This window comes from Eptatretus burgeri, chromosome 10 (assembly GCF_056783735.1).
Source record: "Eptatretus burgeri isolate ZD-2024b chromosome 10, Ebu_testis_v1, whole genome shotgun sequence".
Lineage (NCBI taxonomy): Eukaryota > Metazoa > Chordata > Myxini > Myxiniformes > Myxinidae > Eptatretus > Eptatretus burgeri.
Window position 1 is genome coordinate 61,403,441 of NC_140970.1, and position 6,889 is coordinate 61,410,329.

The 6,889-nt window shown below is 50.7% G+C and overlaps 1 protein-coding gene across 2 annotated transcripts in view; it reads left to right on the top strand.

Annotated features, from left to right (window-relative positions):
* Window positions 1–6,889, top strand: part of SCLT1 (sodium channel and clathrin linker 1) — a 74,380-nt gene that overhangs the window by 57,446 nt on the left and 10,045 nt on the right. The window lies entirely within an intron of this gene.

The window sequence follows — 6,889 nt, forward strand, 5'->3', positions numbered from 1 at the left end:
CAGCGATGCTGTTCGATGGGAACTTGCCGTGGCTGGCACAAAAATGGCGGCGTTTGCGGAGTTGAAGGTGAAGCGATGTTGTTCGTTGTTGGTTATTGGGGGAGATGTGGTTTAGGAGATGGTGGCTGTGGTTGGCATTGTGGAGAAGGTGGTTGTGGTGGTTGAAATGCGGTTGGTCCAAAATAACGATAGCAAAAGAATAACACTACCTCAAAGATCACAGCCCGGCTACAAGAATAAATCCCTTTAAGCATCGGTGGGGAAATCTATCTGAACACAGACTTATTGACATAACTGATCTAAGGACCTATATGGTGCTCTGTGAATTTCCACAACCGTAACAATATATTTCTTCGTAAAATAAATGTACAATAAACTGAAAGCGTGAATGAGAGGTCACCACCTCCACCCGTAATTTGCATACGCATCGGGGCCGTTCAAAAATTACATAACGCTGGGGGGTTGGTGTATAGTTGTGGTCATTCTTGTTCTTTTCCGACACAAAATTGTCTGCGAGAGATACTTGGCGCATGTGGTTCAGTGATTAAAAATGTGAAACTCGTGTCATCAAACACAAAAGTGAAATATAGAAATTGACAACAAAATCAACATAATCGGACTCGTATGCACAATTGGTCTCTCTTTACGATATTTCATAACCTGTGTCTACCTTCAGTGCTGGAGGATGTTTTCACCCCCGTTTGTCTGTGAGCAGGATATCTCAAAAAAGTTATGGATGGATTTGGACGAAACTTTGACAGGTTGGGTGTGTGACACGAATCGTTTCGATTTTGTTGAAACAATCCGACTCGTATGCACAATTGGTCTCTATGATATTTCATAACCTGTGTCTACCTTCAGTGCTGGAGGATGTTTTCACCCCCGTTTGTCTGTCTGTGAGCAGGATATCTCAAAAAATTATGGATGGATTTGGACGAAACTTCGACAGGTTGGGTGTGTGACACGAATTGTTTCGATTTTGTTGAAGATCCAAAGCCAGATTCAGATCTGAAATTTAAAAAAATGCGTTTCTTCATCATTGAGAGGTGGGGCCAAAAATGATATATAGCCCAATATCCATCCATCCATTGGGACCATACTCTGTACAGAGCGTCAGTGTTGCAGCATTCTCCTGGGCTATTGGGCACAATCCTGGACGGGTTGCCACTCCGACGCAGGATACTCGAATGGCTCAATCATCCCAGCAAGCTGGTACTCATTTTCCCGACCTCTGAAGGATGACAGGCCGAGTCAACCCCACCTGGTATTAATTAAACGGTTGAGCGGGATTTGAACTCAGGGCCCTAGGATCCCAAGCCTGCCATCCTCCCTCTGTGCAGAGTGTTAGTGCTGCCAAAGCAGTCTCCTTGGCTATTGGACACAATCCTGGACAGGTCGCCACTCTGACGCAGGATACCAGCAAGCTGGCACTCATTTTGCCGACCTCAGAAGGATGACAGGGAGTCAACCCCACCTGATATAAATTCACAGCCAAGTGGGATTTGAACTCAGGATGAAAGGATCCAAACCCACCACCCTTACCATTAAGTCAACACGATGCATATAGCACGATATCTTAAATGATGGACAGGTTCAGCCGACATTTGGTTAGGCGACAAGAACAAGCCGATTTTAGGTTTTGGTTCAGGTCCGGAAGCAGATCCGTCATATCAGTGGGATACAAAACGTAAACTGTTCAGTCTGGCAGCAGTATGTGCTCCACTGAGTGCTGATTACCATTAACGTTCCAATGTACATTTTCTTTTTCAAATCATGCTCTTCCTGTAGCAGTTGCTCATTTCTCCCCGCGCAGCACCTTCTGCCCTATTCGCAGGTCTCAATCAACTTTGCAGGTTCTCATTAATGATCATCGGTCGAGTTCGGATCAACTTTGAAACCAGTCTTCCGGTGCTTTTTGTCATTTTGTTTGTGAACCTCGTGTAACCTTTTCTCTGGGAAACCAAATTGGCTCGGATTCTTTGCTTTGCCATGCCATTCTGCCATTTGTCTGTCTCGGCCATGCAGACATTTCCATCCATGGACAATCGATTGTATACTTTTGTCAACTTTGTGAAGTGTTGAACTGGGTCTTTCTTTACTCTGTTTCGAGCACACATTTCACAGGGATTACCATCTTGGAAAAATGTCCATCCGATTCGTCATTTGCATGGTTCTTCGTTTTTCCAGGTTTAAATTCATGTATGACAAGACAGGGGCACACTCAGGTAGCTTTCAACACAGAATCTCCTGAAGTAGCTTCAGTCAAAAGTATGGAGTTACCTCCACCACATTTGTTCGGAAGATTCAACCGAGGAGAATATAGATATATTGTTACGAATTTGCGCTGGCCGGCGTGCGATCGGCCGCTTTCCACTAATAGCAGCTGCGTCACCCACCGGACAGACAATTCAGTCGTGACCCTCCTGGAACTATCGCCAGGAACCAGTCACGGGTGGGGGTTTTACCTCACCACAGCCCAGTGAGGGGCTGCGAGCGAGCTCGGCTTCTGCGGCTTCTGACGGCTTCTGCGAGCTCGCCTCCATTATCCTCCACTACCTCCGTGTGTGTGTGTGTGCTCGTCCTTAACGCCGTCCAATTCACCCTCTATCTCCCGTGTCTCTGCCAACTGTCACCTCATCACCCATTACCTCCCTTGTCTCAACTATTATTTCTGCCGTCTCCACGTGTCTTGCCGTACACGTCTGTCACCCCCTTTACTTTTTCCCTCTATGTCACCGTCACTTTCTCCGTCGCCTTTACGCTTCTCGCCCAACATTTCCCCCGAATTAATCTGTCTTCACCCGCCTCCATTGCGGGCTTGACAGCCGTTGCACTCCCCCCCCCCCAGCTTGTTCGCTCAACACGTGGCGGCGCCATTTTGAGCTCCATTGCCCACGTTTCGCTCCCCGCAATTGCCATTATGCCTGCCTGCAGGCCTCGGCCTATTTGCTGCATCACACCCCGCATTTTTTCCATTTCTTCTTTCATTCCTTCATTTGTTGCATATTCGCATTCATTTTACCATTCATTTTGCTCATTTGTTGCGCGTTTCCATCCATTTTGTTGTTTAATCCGTTATTCATTTCCGCCAGCATTGCAAATAACTGCGCCATGTCGAGTGCACTCCGATGAGCCGACTCGGCAAGGATCGGGGTGGGGGGGGGGGTTGGCGGAGGAGGGGAGGGGGGTGTCATCCACCGCGGCCTCTGCCGCCGCGCCCATTTCAGGCTCTGTGTTCGTTTGGGGGAGGAATTCATCCTGCACGGAAATGTCCTGGGCCATGGATTCTACCATTTCTAAATCCCTTTCTAATACCCCCGGCATCCGTTCGCCTTGAAAAGCCATCTTATTTTGTGGAATTTTTTTTTTTTTTTTTTTTTAAATCGCTCGAATTTGATGGGAACGAGGGGGAGGGTCGCTTCGCGCACCCCTGGGCCGATTCCCGCAAATTTAGTTTGGAGACGGGAGAGTTTGTTTCCCGCTCGCTGACACCAGTGTTACGAATTCGTGCCCGCCGGCGTACCTTTAAATGGCAGCCGCGTCGCCCACCGGACAGACAATTCAGTCGTGACCCTCCTGGAACTATCGCCAGGAACCAGTCACGGGTGGGGGTTTAACCTCACCCCAGCCAAGCCCGCATTCTACTCGCGCGAAATAGGATTACTCGCCGAATATCGAAATACCTAAGTACTCATGCGGGTAACCTACCGCGGGGCCGTACCTCGCCGCAGGTCGGCTTGGGACATGATCCGCTTTAGCGGTCCGTTCCGTTCTACAGCGATAACCGAGCGGGTATTATCGCAGACTTCGAGAGATCCGATTCTCCATCCCGGGTGTTTAAAACCCAACTAATTATTCCGCGATGCAAGATGGCATTTTCAATGGGGAATAGAGGACGCAACGAACGGGATACATTTCACAAGCAAGGACATTTATTACAACCAAGCACGTATGTACAGCCAGGCAGTCATGCACGTATGTGCAAGCAACAAATAGAAAGTTACCACCGAATACAAGCAATGTACAGTCACTTACACAGGTCTACTTATAGGGACACGGCGCCACAGCAGTCATACAAAAACAAAAGGAAAGACCTCCCCAGAGGCAGGGAGGTAAACGAGGTCCATGGACCTTTATAGCCGTGAGCCTTGGCTGACCGAATAGGCCCACGAGACCGATGCAGGTTACCTGCCCCCCTCAATGGTCGGCGAGTCGTGATGCCCCGTCCCCACAGCAGCTAGCGTGGCTGCGCCTGATTCTGGGCCTCCCGCATGGCCGGAAAGCTCTCTCCGGCGCTCCTCACTCAGACGCGCAGGTTCGCACCACACAGCCGGCAGAGCTGCTCCTTCAGTCCGCGTCTCTGATGCGTCACCCGGACTCGTCACCGGCCCGCGCCTCCAACAACAGGTTGCTCCACAGGACCACCGGGAGACAGGGGAAGAAATCATGCACCACAGGGAGAACGCTGGAGCATGAACCAAGAAGAGAGAAGCCCCAAGACGTGGACCAGCGCCAACGAGACCAAGAACGAGAGAGAGAGGAGAGGAGAGAGGCGGGAGCCTCGCGTGCGGTCCGTCTTAAATAGCGCGGGGCTCTGCCCTTCACTCCACCCCATTTTCGGCTCCACCTTCATTCGAGAAGCTTCTTCCAAAGAGGGGTTCCTCCCCTTTTTCCGCCCCATGCCGTGCATCCACCAATCGGGAGCGAGCGCCTCGCCGCTTCTCGTGCCAGCCTTGGTGCCGCAGAGGGGTGCGAACACCCGCGCACTAGCGCAGGTTTCCTTGTCTGCGTTTTCACTCCACGTGTTCGGACTGCTTGTTGGCACGAAATGGGTCGTAGCGTGCTCTGTCGGCCCAAAATAACGATAGAGAAAGAAAAACACTATCTTAAACGGTCGCAGCCCAGTGAACACGAAGATTTCCCTCTAAACAATGGTGGGGAAACCTAACACCAACTTAGCGGCATAAACTAATCTGAGGTCCTTTATGATGTATTGCGAATTTCCACAGCCGTAATATATATATATATATATATATATATATATATATATATATATATATATATATATATATATATATATATATATATATATATATACATATATACATATATATATATATATATATATATATATATATTGTTATGGTTGACCAAATTCGCAAACCACCATTCAGGTCCCTTAGGTGAGATATCTCTGCAAGTATATGTGTAGTTAGGCCCAAACCCGTTGTCTAGAGGGAATAAATGTCATTCATGCGGGCTGCGACTCTTCAGGATAGCCGTTTTTCTTTTACTATCTTTATTTTGGACCAGCCGCCATTATTACCACCACCAACCACGTCTCAACAGCCATCACAACAACAACCACAACGCCGCTTCACAATAACAACCACCAACCACAACGCCGCTTCACCACAACCGCCACGACCTTTACCGTCACAACTCGCCATCGCATCACCGTCATCTCGCGCCACTCGTGGGCACCGATGCTGGACTCGTGCGGGGCGCGCACCGAGCAGCGTGTTCAAAAACATCACGGACTTTCCGCAGAAAAACGGATCAAAAACGACTCACGCCCACTTTTGTTCCGTCCAATCGGTGAGCGAGGGGCGATTTGGCCCCGCCTCCAGGGCGTTGGAGGGCGGTCGCTATATGCAAATACATGGATCAAAAAGCATTCACGCCCACTTTTCCTCGGGCCAATGGGGAGCCAGCAAGAGAGGTGAAGGGTCGGAGGCAGAGGGTCAAGGGTAAAAGAGCGAAGCCACGGGGCTTATAAAAATGACTGCGTTCGTCAGAAGAGGGCAGTTCGCAGTCGGGAGTTCGCGGAGCCAGTGAAGAGTTGGGACGAGTCCAGAGAGGAGACGGAGAGGGCGATCGGACGAAGCTGTGGAGAGGCGGCGGCGGCGAAGGCGGTTGAGGGGGTGCTCGCGTCGGATTCGGGGAACTGCGGAGGGAGAGGCTGGCGGCGCGACCGAGGTCGTGGTGGAGACGCTCGTCGCGGGACCCGAGATTTTGTGAAATCCTCCTTTCCCCGAGCATCAGCAACCCCCTCCTGTTTCCCCCCGCGCTGAGATAGTGCGACAAAAGGGGGCCCCCTTCCCACCCCCTACCAGACACTGTCCGCGAGGCCCGCGGAGTTGAGGCACCACCGCCACTTCGCGTCTCATCATCAGACGGGTAGGCCCGACACGGTCTCGGCCCCAGGCCCGCCTACCCCCTCATCCTGGAGGGTGGTTCTCTTTTCTTTTGCTTTGGGAATATGTGTTGTCGGCGCCGTCTGTGAAGTAAAATTGTATAAGTGTTGCCGAGTGCCCGGTAGTCGGATAGATCTGCATTGTTGCATTTGCTTTTTGTCTTCTTCTTTTACATGTGCTTTTGGTGGAATTGTATATGTGTGCTTTCCGTTCATCGCGAAATAAATGTGCTTATTGTTGAACTGTTTTCCCGCTTCGCTTCGTCATTTCTTTCATTGAATCCCCATCTTGCTTCACGTAAAGGGTTGGTCGTGGGCTAAGACGCCCGATAATTAATCGAACCGTCGAGGCCGACGAATAACACCGCTCGGTTATCCCGATAGTACGGAACGGGTCGCTTAAGTGGCCCGTGTCCGAAGTCGACCTGCGGCGAGGTGCGATCGCCCGGTCTACCCTCCGTGTGGGTACTTAGGAAGGTCGAATTTGGCGAGCAACCCTATCCCACGCGGGGGCCGATTGGCACGATCACGGTGAGACCGAAAGGTCCACCCGTGACTGGTTCCCGGCGTTAGTCCGAGAGGGTCACGACTGGATTGTCCGTCCGGTGGGCGACGTGCCGCGATTCGAGTTACGTGGCCGTTCGCACGCCGGCGGGCGCGAATCCGCAACAATATATTGCATCATCCATCTAT